This window comes from Rhinopithecus roxellana, chromosome 2 (genome assembly GCF_007565055.1).
Source record: "Rhinopithecus roxellana isolate Shanxi Qingling chromosome 2, ASM756505v1, whole genome shotgun sequence".
Lineage (NCBI taxonomy): Eukaryota > Metazoa > Chordata > Mammalia > Primates > Cercopithecidae > Rhinopithecus > Rhinopithecus roxellana.
Genome location: NC_044550.1, coordinates 103,742,418 through 103,756,716, shown reverse-complemented (window position 1 = coordinate 103,756,716; position 14,299 = coordinate 103,742,418). Strand labels below are relative to the sequence as shown.

Genomic DNA, 14,299 nt, shown 5'->3' with positions numbered 1-14,299 from the left:
GGAAGAACAAAAGGACCAGGCAGCTCTCTGAAGCCTCTTTTATAAGGTCACTAATCATATTTATGATAATGAAACACTTCTGACTTAATCGTTTCCTAAAAGACCTCTAATACTATTAGTATGAACTACTAGAGTTGGATATTAAGTTCCAATGTAAACATTTTGTAGAGACACATACACTTCAACTATAGCACACCAGCACTGCCAAAAATCAGGCTGGATCTAGCTTCCAACCTTGGTGTCCTTTGTCTTGTACCCCAGTCATATGTTCAGCCATGATTTAAATCCTTAGGACCAATTCCAAGCTAAGGCAAGAGGTATTCACACCCCATCAGCTCCATTGTCTGAGATCTCAGCTTCAAATGACCATTGCTGCTCATCAGTCTGCTCTAAACGAAAGTGTGATTTTTTTTTCTTGAGATGGAATCTTGCTCTTGTCACCCAGGCTGCAGTGCAATGGCACGATCTCTGCTCGCTGCAACCTCTGCCTCCTGGGTTCAAGCGATTCTCCCACCTCAGCCTCCCGAGTAGCTGGGATTACAGGCATGTGCCACCATGCCCAGCTAATTTTTTGTATTTTTCATAAAGATGGGGTTTCACCATGGTCTTCAACTCTTGACTTCAGGTGATCCACCTGCCTTGGCCTCTCAAAGTGCTGGGATTACTGGTGTGTGCCACCACATCAGGCCAAGTGTGATGCTTAATAAACCCTTTTGTGTACTATGGAGAAGAGATCAAGGTAGGAGAATGCTAATAGCACTAGAGTTCTGGATTCTAGTCCTAGAATCCATTTACTAATTTGGGTACCTTCAGGAGAGCATGTGTTTTTGTTGTCTCTGTTTCTTCACCTGATTGACATGGAATAACTCAGGCTTTGACTCTCTCCCTGGGCTTCCTTGAGATTTCATGACACAGTTAATGAGGAAGAGCTTTGTAAAGCGGAAAGGGCCCTAGTATGTCACATGTCATGAAGATGGTGACTTGCAACAGTTAGAAATTCAATGGAAAAGGAAGGAAACTATATGGGATAACCTATTGGGCATACATTAATTTTAGAGAGATGGCATCCTTAAAATCAGTAAACTCTTGGATGCCTATCAACCCAAACTTATTAAGATCTTCTTGCAAGAGCTACCTCAGAAACTATTTCCTTCTGACCTCTTGTTCAACACACATAGTGGAGGTTAAGGGTATTACTTTGATTCAACAAACCAAACAAGCAAATTTTGCATGATACCTTCAAAAAAAGCCAGTGGACAGAGGTAGTATTTAAAAGCACGAGAATTGCTTGAACTTGGAAGGCAGAGATTACAGTGAGCTGAGATCGTGCCACTGCACTCCAGCCTGGGTGATAAAGCAAGACTCTGTCTCAAAAAAATTAAAAGGTAAAAATAAATAAAATAAAATGGTACCACTGTAGCAATACTCCTCTTTACTATTTTAGTAGGCCATTAGAGATAGAGTTGAGGCCCATTCTTTAGTCAGTGGTCTCTTGAACTTCATGAGGAGAATGTGTTATCTTCTTGGTAAAGTCAGAACTTTTGAGAATAACCCTAAAGCTCTGTGACAGAATTGGAGGAATAAAATTCAGGCAGCTTTCTGAATGGAGCTAACTTGTGGGGCTGCTCACCTCAGCAGATGGGTCTCAGTTTCAATTTCAGCTTTGCTACTTAGCTCTTATGTGCTCCTGGTCCAGTAACTAAACTTCAGTTTCCTCATCTATATAATGGGAACAACAAAGCATTCCTTATACTAGATGCTGGCTTACTCTTATTCCCTTTCCTCTCAGTTCCTCTCAAAAAACCAGAATAACTAGGAGATCAGAGGCTGTTGATATGCACACTGGATCTTAAGGAATCTGTGCCTGACTTCTAGTGTCCTTGGAGGTCCAAAGAGAGCTTAAAGCTGATTCAGAGACATTTCTTGGAGAAACAGCTTCAAAAATTATGTCAGATGGGACTATATTGGATAACCTCAAACCAAAGAGAGGCAAAATTGTGATGTGGGCAAAGTATGTCTTTAGCTCCTCCCCTCTCCTACTTTCAGGTCCCTTCTCTCTCCTGGTTAGGTGTTCTTTCTTGGACACCGAGGATCCCTTTGCTGCTTGGGATGTCCTGGGTCAGACCTTTCCCCTCTGGGGAGGCTCAATGGGTCTCGCTTCTCATCTTTCTTATGTCTCAGCTAACCTCATCATACTCTTGTTATGCATGGAACTACTCTGAGTTGAGGGTCTTCTCAAAGAAGAGCTGATAAGGCAATTTACCCAGAGGTTAAATCGCTAGTGAGGTTTTTTGGGTTTCCCTATCTGAGAGTCTGAGAGAATCTGCAGTTCCTCCTGCAGGAAGTTTTAAGGCTAAGGCACAGTCAAGGAGCCCTTTTAATATCCTTCATAATCCCCATCCTGAACCCACGTGTAAAAAGCCAAAGAGGCAAAGTAACCAATCGCTAGTAGTGCTTGCTATCAGTATGAGATCCCAGTGCTGCCCCGTGCTGTCATCTAATCACTGCCCAATACGAGTCATCTGAGCCACTAGCACAGAAAGGTTCTCTAAGATATTTGCAATGGCTCAGGAACACCCAGGATCAGGCTCCAGAGATGAGTCTTTGGGGACTTTCAGCTTCAAAAAAAATATCCGGAGTACAGGCTTGATATGGTTTGACTCTGTGTCCCCACCCAAATCACATCTGGAATTGTAATCTCCACATGTCAAGGAAAAGACCTAGTGGGAGGTGATTGAATCATGGGGGTTTCCCTCATGGTTTTCTCATGATAGTGAGCAAGTTCTCATGAGATCTGATGGTTTTGTAAGTGGCAATTTCCCCTGTGCTTGCTTTCTTCCCTGCCACCTGGTGAAGAGGTGTCTGCTTCCCCTTCACTTTTCACCATGATTGTAAGTTTCAGTTTCCTGAGGCCTCCCCAGCTATACAGAACTGTGAGTCAATTAAACCTCTTTCCTTTATAAATCACCCAGTCTCAGGTATGTCTTTATAACAGTGTGAAAACAGACTAATACAAGGCTAATTTGGAAACAATTTTTTCATCAGTTTAAACAGTTTTTTCTCAACAAACTATATAATGTGTGACTATTCCACCTACAGGAGAGGCATATCTCAGCTTCTCTGCTTTTCCTATTCTATTCTGCTTTTCCTATTCCTATTGCTAGGACAGACAAAACTGAGAAGGAGCATGCAGGGGGAATTATCTCAGCACCTAAGATCTTTCCAGTTGAGAACACTCAAAAATGTCACATGGCAGAATAAAATCACCAGTGAACGAAGCTATTGAGAAATACAGCCCACCTCAACGTAATTCTCACAGAAGTCACAGCATGGGAAGGAGGTGTGGCACGTGCCTGGCTAGCCTTGGCATGGACGATAGTAAGCAGACCAGGTAGGAGGTGTAATCTTCATAAAAGTTCAGGAGAGAGACATTCAAGCAATTCAAGCCGCATTTTTGGAATGCAAGAGCCAAGAGGCCAGTGCCAGAGCAGCAAGGTCTGGTGCAGACAGGGACACAATGACTTTGTGACAAGGCCAGCTATGCCCTGGGAGACAAAGAGATACAAACCGAAAAAAAAAAAAAAAAAGATTTATCATGTATGCTCTGCAGGAAAGCCTTATCATCTGTCACATTCGGGTATTTTCAGTCACACTTGCATACAGGGATAGCCACAGTGTCAACAGTATCATCCTTGACTACAAAGGATGACAGTGACAAATCTCAGAGTCCTTTGAATTTGAAGATAACATTGTTCACTACTGCGAATGCCAGACTTTTATTGTCAACAGAGCTTCTCAAGTTATTTATGCCTGCAACAACTTGTATTAGATCACATGCCTCTTTCAGCTGCTTCCCTGAGATGTGTTATAGTGAAAGTGAGGGTGTTGTCAGCAGTAACATGTCCTACATTGCCTAAATGACCACTGAAATTGGAGTTCCCAAACGTACACTGGAGACCTCTCACTTTGTTAGCCTCTCCACTTCAGCCTGTCTCTGTGACTCCCTTGGGAACTTAGCAACTTTGCAAAATGCTATCTCATTCTTTATTCTGGAAACTGAAAATCTTCCAAAAGAATACTTTCTGAGACTCTTTAAACACATGGTCCTAAACCATTCCTGTAGAGATTTTGGAAGAACCTGTACAAGGAGGCTATTGTATGCATATACAAATAAATGACACAACTCAATGGTTTAATACTACCTGCCAAGTTAAACTACTGCAGAGCAGCTGTGCATATTTAAAATGATGCCTGGCACAACTAGAGATCCATAAATCATCAGCTGCATACTTTCATCCAATTAAGAGAGTTAAGTAAGAAAAAATCCACAAATTAAGATGTGTGTAAGGACATGGATGACATCGTCATTCCTCTCTGAATGCAAAAATAAATAAAAATAAAAATAAATCCTAGGCTAGAGTTACTTTTCTAGGGACACAACTTTTCCGGTGTTTCAAATCCTGGCATAAACCCTTGTTCGCAGAAGGGTCATTTCAGGCTTGTCGGTTTTCTTTCTGTAAATACTAGAGCAAAACAGAAGTAATGACTTAAACTGAAAAGCAATCCTTCAACAAGACAGGATGGGTAAGCCAGGATCCTAAGGTCTTTCCTGGGACAATGATAGCCATTTCATAGGACTGAAGCACTGTCTCTATGCAGTGAATCCCTTTGTTCTGGTTTGTCTGTGGCACAAAGATGTTCAAGAGGATGGCAGATGGCCAGGCCAGCAGATGCCTCATTCCAACTCCGGCTGGCCTTGGGTTGATAGGTTTGGCTAGAGAAGCCAGAGGAAACTAAAATGAAGAGAAGTTGCATTATTATAATTTGGGTCGCTGTAGGATAAGGTGATCCACCATCCTGATTGTCTTTTTTATTTTGAGACAGAGTTTCACTCTTGTTGCTCAGGCTGGAGTGCAGTGACGCTCCATTGGAAACTCTGCCTCCCTGGTTCAAGTGATTCTCCTGCCTCAGCCTCCCGAGTAGCTGGGATTACAGGTGCATGCCACCACGCCCAGCTAATTTTGTATTTTTAGTAGATACAGAGTTTTACCATGTTGGCTAGGTTGGTCTCTAACTCCTGACCTCAGATGATTCGCCTGCCTTGGTCTCCCAAAGTGAGACCAAGGATTACAGGGATTAATTAACACAAATAACTACAGAAGTTCTTATCCTCCTGACAACTGTCATGCTTTGGTACACAGCAGAAGTACTTTATATGTGCTTCTTATTTTGTGTCACAGAATATTAAAAACGTGTACACTGTGCTCGCTTCAGCAGCACTTATACTAAAATTAGAAACTAAAAGTGAGCCACTGCACCCGGCCAGATCCTGATTGTCTTGTTCAGATAATTGAAACTATTCTTTTTTTGATGTGCACCACAATTTGATACGTGGTAGTTTTTCAAGCCTTATTTACAATGCTGTATCTGAAAACAAATCAGTGAACTTTGTGTTCCTGTTTCATCAAAATCCATCGATCCATCTTGCACAAATGTTGACATATTACAATCGCAATCATTAATAACAATATCGCTGATCTCATCCGAAATGTCTCTAAGTATTGGGAAGCTGCAATGGACTGAATGTTTGTGTCTTCCTAAAATTCACATATTCAAATCCTAATCCCAATGTGATGGTATTTGGAGGTGGGACCTTTGGGAGATAGTTAAGTCATGAGGTGTAACTCTCATAAATGGGATTAGTGGCATTGTAGGAAGAAACCAGAAAGCTAGCTAGCCCTCTTTTCACCATGTGAGGACACAGAAAGAAGGTGGCTGTCTATAAATCAGGAAGAGAGCCCTCATCGAAAACCCTGTGATGCTAACACCCTGATCATGGACTTCCAGCCTCCAGCACTGTGAGAAAAAAATGTCTGTTGTTAAGCCAGCTGACCTATGGCAATTTGTTATGGCAGCCTGAACTGCCTAAGACATAAGCTATGAAGCTCACAGTGGCAGATAAAAATTTTCTAAAATTCATATTTTCACTTGTAAACTCAAGATTTTATCACTGACAACATTCCTTGAAGTGACTGTTCATTTTAGAGAAAATATCTGCCAAAATTCAATCCAAATAACAATAGTCCATCAGTCATTCTTTCAAGTAAAGATGGCAGTCTATGAAAAAAATGAGGCTTATTAAGCTCATAACACAAATAAGCACAAAAAGTTCTTATCCTCCTGACAACTGTCTTGCTTTAGTACACAGCAGAAGTACTTTATATGTGCTTCTCATTTTGTGTCACAGAATATTAAAAACATGTACACTGTGCTTGCTTCAGCAGCACTTATACTAAAATTGGAATGACACAGACAAGCAGGACCCCTGCACAAAGATGACATGCAAATTTGTGCAGAGTTCTATATTTTGCTTTCCTTTTCTAATGTTTATGGGTATGGAAACTGAGCTGTGATGAGTGAGGTAACTTGCCTAACTGAGAAAACTTCTTGCTTCAAATCCTACTCCCAACTCCTCCTCCAAAACCAAAACATATATCTATTCAAGGTTGAGATTTAATAAAAGCAATAATTTTATTGATTCTTTCACAACCATTCTTCATTAAAATTGGCTTTTTCCCCCTTGAGTGCATAGCATCAAAGAATGCAGTGACTATTAGTAGAGTTAGGTGTCGCTGCCTTGTTTCATGCTAAAGTGCCAGCAGTTTTAACCAGCTTTTGCACCATCAATGCAAACATCAACTAAATGAAAAAGGTAAACACATAATGTCTTAGTATTATTACAAAATGGTTTTGACCTCATAGACCCTCTGAAACCTAATGCTTACGTCGGAAGCAGGGTCATCATAAAGAAAATAAATGATTATTAGCATTCCCAGGGACACAAAAGTGGAACTATTACCTTATACTTCTGTATCATCTGATCCTTTATGATTTTTGTAGTTCTAAAAAAATGAACAAATAATATACCTGGAAGTGTCTTCATTAAAAAGGGGGAGGGGGCCTGAATGATGTCTCAAGAACTTATCATGTGAACCCAAATCTCCTTAAAATTCTCCTTAAAGGCCAGGTGCAGTGGCTCACGCCTGTAATCCCAGCACTTTGGGAGGCCAAAGTAGGTGGATCATGAGGTCAGGAGTTCGAGACCAGCCTGGCCAACATGGTGAAACCCCGTCTCTACTAAAAACACAAAAATTAACCAGGCGTGGTGGCATGCACCTGTAGTCCCAGCTACTCTGGAGGCTGAGGCAGGAGAATTGCTTGAACCTCGGAAGCAGAGGTTGCAGTGAGCCGAGATCCCACCACTGCACTCCAGCCTAGAAGACAGAGCAAGACTCCATCTCAAAAAAAAAAAAAAAGTCTCCTTAAAGAGTCTTATGAAAATGTCCCCTAAAAATCCTAATGGATTCAGTGACTTGCATGAGTATTTTCTTTTTCTTTTTTTTAGCAATTTTTTTTATTATTATACTTTAAGTTCTAGGGTACACATGCACAATGTGCAGGTTTGTTACATATGTATACATGTGCCATGTTGGTGTGCTGCACCCATCAACTCATTAGCATGAATATTTTCTATATTTTCTGTAGTAAAACAATGTAGAAATTATGAAGATGTAAGATAAGGACTTCATATAATATATATATACACACATATTAATTTCACTTTGGAGTAGCTAATTATATTGTTCTAATTCATCAATTTATATGTACTATAAAAACTTTATATAAATGTAGCTGATTCGACATGGCTTTTTTTATCATTTCAGTTAAAAGTTGGACACTGGATTCTTTATCAGAAATGTAATTCAAAGCATATGACTTTTCCCCATAGAGAAGCAAACTCAACTTACATCATTTTGGTATCATTTTAACATCTTCTTTCAGGAATACAACAGTATCAGTTATTATGCTTTCTTGGAAGGAAGAAAAAGACTAAATGGCTTACACAGAAGGACATTTATTAATTTCCATAGTTTGGAGACCAGAACAGCATTGGCTCCAGGTCATGTAGGTCAGGGTCTCTCTTCTTGGCAATTCTCTCAGCCTGTTGTCCTGCATCAGGTAGGTGGCACAATGCCTGCTCCCACCACAACAAGATGTGGAGGAAAACAAGGGAGAGGCTCTAACTGTGCCTCTTTAGAATTAAGGAAACCTTTCCCCGAGGTCCCCATTGTATTTCCTTCATGTTTCCTTAACCAAGATTGGGTCACATGCACACGTCATTTTGACCAAGTCACTGTTGAGGGAAATAGTATGACCAGCATTGATTGAAACCAGAAATCAGAAAACTACAACCAAAGGCTAAAGCCGGCCTAGAGCCTATTGTTGTAAATAAAGTTTTATTGTAACACAGCCATACTAATTCATTTATATATTGTCTATGGCTGCTTTCTCATGCAACTGCACGGTGCAATGGTTGTAACAGAGATCATGTGCCTGCAAAGCCTAAATATGCACTATGTCCTTTATGGAAAATGTTTGCTGACTGTTGGGTTACAGAATTATTCAAGGAAGAATAGATGATGACAAGTTAACCACAATGACCCCTATAAGATAGAGTGGTTCTAAAAAAAAACAAGCTCTTGGCCAGGCACTGTGGCTCACGCCTGTAATCCCAGCACTTTGGGAGGCCAAGGCGGATGAATCACCCAAGGTCAAGAGTTTGAAACCAGCCTGGTCAACATGGTGAAATCTCATCTCTACTAAAAATACAAAAATTAGCCAGACGTGGTGGCGGGCACCTGTGATCCCAGCTACTTCGGAGGCTGAGACAGTAGAATCTCTTGAAACTGGAAGGCAGAGGTTGCAGTGAGCCGAGTTCTCACCATTGCACTCCAGCCTGGGTGACGAGAGTGAAACTCCATCTCAAACACACACACACACACACACACACACACACACACACACACACACACACACACAAAAGCTCTTTGCCCTTGAAATGTTAAGATAAAGCTAACGGTATATATGACACAGTCCTGAATATATAAATTATGTGTCAAAGATTGCAAGTTCTGTAAAAATGCAGAGGAATCCAAGCGCAGTGATGCAAGCCTGTAGTCCCAGGTATTCAGAAGGCTGAGGTGGAGGACTGTTTGAGCTCAGGAATTCAAGAGCAACCGAGAAACATAACAAGATCCTTTCTCTTAAAAAAAAAAAAAAAAAAAAAAAAGAATTCAGAACAGAAAGTGATCACTAAAGACAAGGCAAAAATATTTTCAGTTCAAGACCGGCCTGGACAACAAAGCAAGACCCCTTCTCTTAAAGAAAATATTCCAAAGAAAAAGTGATCAATAAAGGCAAAGCGATAATATTTTTAAAGTACACAAATTCTCCCCTAAAATGTTTCATGAGCCACCTATACAGAATGCTGGTCTGTTTTGACTTAGCTTCCTTGTGTTTTAGTGTTTTCTATTGACAGGCAGGTGAGCAGCATACCAAGGGGTAGTCTGGCATCTTTCTGTTTGTGGACACTATTACAGTATTACAGGCCCTGTTTTCCCCCAGGCTTTCTTATGTCTTCTTTAACCTTAATCATTGCATAATACAAGGGCTCATTCTAGACAAAAATGTGCAAATTTTATCTTTGTTGTCTAGCTGTGTTGATACAAGTCTCGTATCATTTCCTTTCTATTCTGTGATATTTTTCTCTCCTTTCCACCTATTAGAATGTCTTACACAGATCTTATAAGATCCAAAAAGCATTCATGGTAGGAGGTAAAACTAGAGGCCTCACTCCAGTCAGCAGGATATGCATTAAAGAGAACAGAAAATCCTTGAGTTAACTAGAAAGGAATCTGTGTCTACTTCTTGTTATCCTCAAAACTACCACTTTTAGGTACTTTCCTAACCTCATACTTCAAATGTGCACTATTACACCCCAAGCATTGCACTGAAAGACAAATACTGAATGGTGCTATGGTTTGAATGTCCCCTCTAAAACTCATGTTGAAATTTAATTGCCTATGTAATGGATTGGGAGATGGGGCCCTTAAGAGGTGATTAGGTTGTGAGGATCCTGACCTCATGAATAGATTAATGCCAGTGTGTTAATTACCTCAGGGGTGGGCTCCTGATCAAAGGATAAAGTTCAGACCCCGTTTCTCTTTGTCCCACATGTTCACTTGCCCTTCCACGATGATATGACACAGCAAGAAGGCCCTCACCAGATGCAGCCCTTTGATATTGGATTTTCCAGCCTCCAGAACTGTAAGCCAAGTAAAGTTCTGGTCTTCACAAATTACTCAGTCTGTGGTGTTCTATTATAGCATCAGAAAACAGACTAAGACAAATGGATAGAAAAACATGGAGACATGCTCTTCAAATTCCTATCCCATCTGCTCTACAGGACTCCTCAGAACACTAAGTTTGAACGTTAGGTGATGACTTCAGATATCTTGTGAGTTCCTTGAGATGAGAACTAGATGGGAAGCAGTTGTAGTAGTTTGAAGAAAAGAGAAAGGTCCTGCATCATCTGTTCCATCACATGATCCCAAATGTATTTGTCCCAGCAGTGACTCTCACTCAGGCCATTAGCAGGAAGCTCTAAGAGGCACATCGGAGACATGGTTGCTCCTAGGAAGTTGCGTGTCGTCACTCTAAACCTAAAATATAGATGAGGATCTTCTTTCCAGCAGAAATAAGGCAAGGCAGTAGAGATCCCAACAAGGTTAAATGTTAAATTTCAAAGCTGAGAATGAATCAAAGGCCTGAAATTAAGTCCATTTTAGAGATCTAGGCAGGCAAGTTCCCAGAGTGCAGCTGTCAGGGAATTTAAGATCCAAAATATTTCTTCCTGCCCAAGAATGTTTAAATCTTTTTATTCAATGCAGTAACTATTTCTTGAGTGATTATTGTGAGCCAGAAGTTGAACTATGTGTGGGATAGAGCCATAAACAAAGTCAATATGGTCTCCTTTGCTATGGATTTTATGGTCTATCATGTATATTACTTGTTTTGTTTTCCCTTTTTAGAATGCAGACTTTATTTTTTAAATTGAGAGGCAGGGTCTTGCTGTGTTGCTCAGGCTGGAGTGCAGTGGCATGATCATAGCTCACTGCAGCCTTGAACTCCTGGCTGAGCTCAAGTGATCCTCCTGCTTCAGCCTTCCAAAGTACTGGGATCACAGGTGTGAGCCACTGCACCCAGCCTAGACTACAGACTTTTTGAGGACAAGACTAATATTGTATTCATCTTCTTAATTGCCTCACACCTAGCACAGTGGTTTACACGTAGTTAATACTCAAAAAAGTTTACGGAATTAATGAATGACTTGACTGAATAAATGAAGTCAGTTCTGATCCTAATACAGTGATCCTTTATACATTTTTATGAGCAAAAGTAGTCCTAGACCCAAAATTAGAGAAAAATAAGAGGCCTACAGGTGTTCCATGTTCAGTTAGAATCGGGACAGAGGGGCTGGGATTACAGAGAGATTTTGGCACCAGGAAGTGTTAATGTGATATATATTTAGCACATGGACTCTAAATATTTCACAGCTGAGACTACAGTAGGATTGCCTGGATTACAGCCGTGACGGAGACTGCCACAGGAAAAAGACAAAGTAAATGTTTGAGACTGAACCTGCTGTTAACTAAAATAAGTGACACAATAAAATTTTGTGTGTAGAAGGTATTTTTAGCCTCCTTTACGTGTATCACACATGTTTAGGTGGTAAACCATCTTATTTCTCTTTTAACTTTCATTTATCCTTCAGGATACAGCTTAGCTACCATCTTCTTTTCTAGGAAACATCCTTTGATCATCTTTCTGACTTGCCCTCATCTGAACTCAATGCCCTATACTGCTTTGAATAGTTCCTTCTAACCCCCAAATTCATATCTACCGGGAAACTGTGGAGGTGACCTTATTTGGAAATGAGTAGTTTCAGACCGAATCAAGTTAAGCTTAGATCATACTGGATTAGGGTGGGTACTAAATTCAGTATGACTGGTGTCCTTATAAGGAAGGGGAAATTTGGACACATACAGAAGAGAAAGCCATATGAAGACGAAGGTGGAGATCCGAGTGATGCATCTAGAGGCCAATGAATGCCAGAGATTCTCAGCAGCTACCAGAGGCTAGAAGATGGAGGAAGGATGCTTCCCTAGAGATTTCAGGGGGAAGGTGGCCCTGTTGACACCTTGATTTTGAACTTCCAGTCTCCAGAACTATGAGAGCATACATTTCTGCTAGTTGGTTTGTAGTGATGAGGTACAGCAGCCCTAGGAAACCAGTAGAGAGCCCTCTTCTCTTACATCCACCTATGCTCAACACCGCCACACCATATTGGATATGTCTTTTTGTGTATATGTCTCCCCTCCCACATTATGACTTCTTGAAGAGAAAAGCATAGCTTACCGATTTCTGTGTCCTCAGCACCTAACACACTATCTGTCAAAATAAATGTTATTAAAATAAACCGATTGAGCCAGGACTGGCAATTCCAAATGTCCAACAAAATTCAAATTTGCCATGCCTGCCAAAATTTCAAATTCCCACTAATCCATGTCAAAGCCATGCCCACTCCCCTAGAATTAGCCTACATATTCCACGGTGAGGAGTAGGAGAGAAGTAACAAAATATGGAAAAGCAAATTTATTACTACTTTGTAAAGCCTTTAGTAGATGAAAAATCTTTCAATCCACATGGATTCTGTAGAGGGCAAAAGTTAGAAATGAAATTCTTTACGGTAAACATACTACTAACCACTCCCCTAAACCATTGTGTGTGAAAAACAAACAAAAAGAAACCTGTAGGGCTTCTCATTTGCCAGGCAGTGAAAATAGAGAGAAACTGAGTTTGCTTAAATACACCAAAAAACTAATTTTGACAGAAATATCACCATATTTTTGCCGAAATACAGCTGACATGTCAGAAGGACTTCTCTGAAGCTTCACCTAGAGATGTTCACAAGTTGACTAGTTGGATTTAGAGCTGCAAAAGAACTACCCCTATTACAACCTGAGAGGAAAATCATTTCCATGAAGACAGCGTCATGTGTCCTTGTTCAAAACAAAGAAGGAAGAATCATTAAGCACATCACTATCTCAAGTCCCTCAAGTATCTGACAGGAACATCTGATTGGTTGAGTCAGGCCACATGCCCGTGTTTTTGCCAGAGAGAAGGGACAAGAATTATCTGTCCACCTTTACCTATCATGGTAGGAGGGGAGGACGTATCTCCACCTATTTGCCCCAAGTAAGAAAACTTTTATATATCTAAATGCAGCTTTCTCTATCTTTGCAATTACATATTTATAATAGTTTTTGAAATCATATAATAATGTATATTATTATATATTTGTATTGTATATGTAATACATATAATTATATGTGTATAATGCATGTCTATAAAAAAATCTTTTTATTTAAACAGAGCCTCTCTCTGTTGCCCAGGCTGAAGTGCAATGGTACAATCAAGGCTCACTGCAGCCTTGACCTCTCAGGCCCAAGTGATCCCTGCCTCAGCCTCCCAAGCAACTGGGACCACAGGTGTCCTCCATTGTACTTGACTAGTATTTTAAATTTTTTGTAGAGACAGAGTCGTCCTATGATGGCCAGGCTCATCTCAAACCCCTGGACTCCACTGATCCTTCCACACCAGCATCCCAAAGTGCTGGGATTACAGGCCTGAAAATCTTTAACACAAAAAAAGGTTTATTCTTGGATCATTTAAATGGGTATTCCTGACTCATTGGAAGTGTTCTTCTAAGCACTAATGTTTTGGGACCCAGGCTCCTTCCATCTTGTGACTCTGCCATTTTTTTTTTTTTTTTTTTTTTTTTTTTTTTTTTTTTTTTTTTTTTTTTTTTTGAGGCGGAGTCTCGCTCTGTCGCCCGGACTGGAGTGCAGTGGCCCGATCTCAGCTCACTGCAAGCTCCGCCTCCCGGGTTTGCGCCATTCTCCCGCCTCAGCCTCCCGAGTAGCTGGGACTACAGGCGCCCGCCACCTCGCCCGGCTAGTTTTTGTATTTTTAGTAGAGACGGGGTTTCACTGTGTTAGCCAGGATGGTCTCGATCTCCTGACCTCGTGATCCGCCCGTCTCGGCCTCCCAAAGTGCTGGGATTACAGGCTTGAGCCACCGCGCCCGGCCGACTCTGCCATTTTTAACTGTTTCCAAGAGGCCTGAACTTATGTTCATTAATCTGGAAGAAGAGGAAAGAAAGCACATGGATAATCACTCCTGGGAGGCTCGTAGGAGGACAGACCCAGAAGTGTATACATCACTTCTGCACACATTCCATGCACTAGGACTCAGACTCATGGCCACTTCTAATTGGAACTGTTCCTTGGAAACCACGTAAGTGTCCAGGAAGAAGAGGAACCCGGTTTGGTGAACA

General features: G+C 40.9%; 1 non-coding gene across 1 annotated transcript; it reads left to right on the top strand.

Moving 5' to 3' along the window:
• Window positions 1-6,268: 6,268 nt before the first annotated feature.
• Window positions 6,269-6,370, top strand: LOC115895991. Its single transcript, XR_004056029.1, has one exon. It is a non-coding gene; the product is annotated as a U6 spliceosomal RNA (small nuclear RNA).
• The last annotated feature ends 7,929 nt before the right edge of the window (window positions 6,371-14,299 follow it).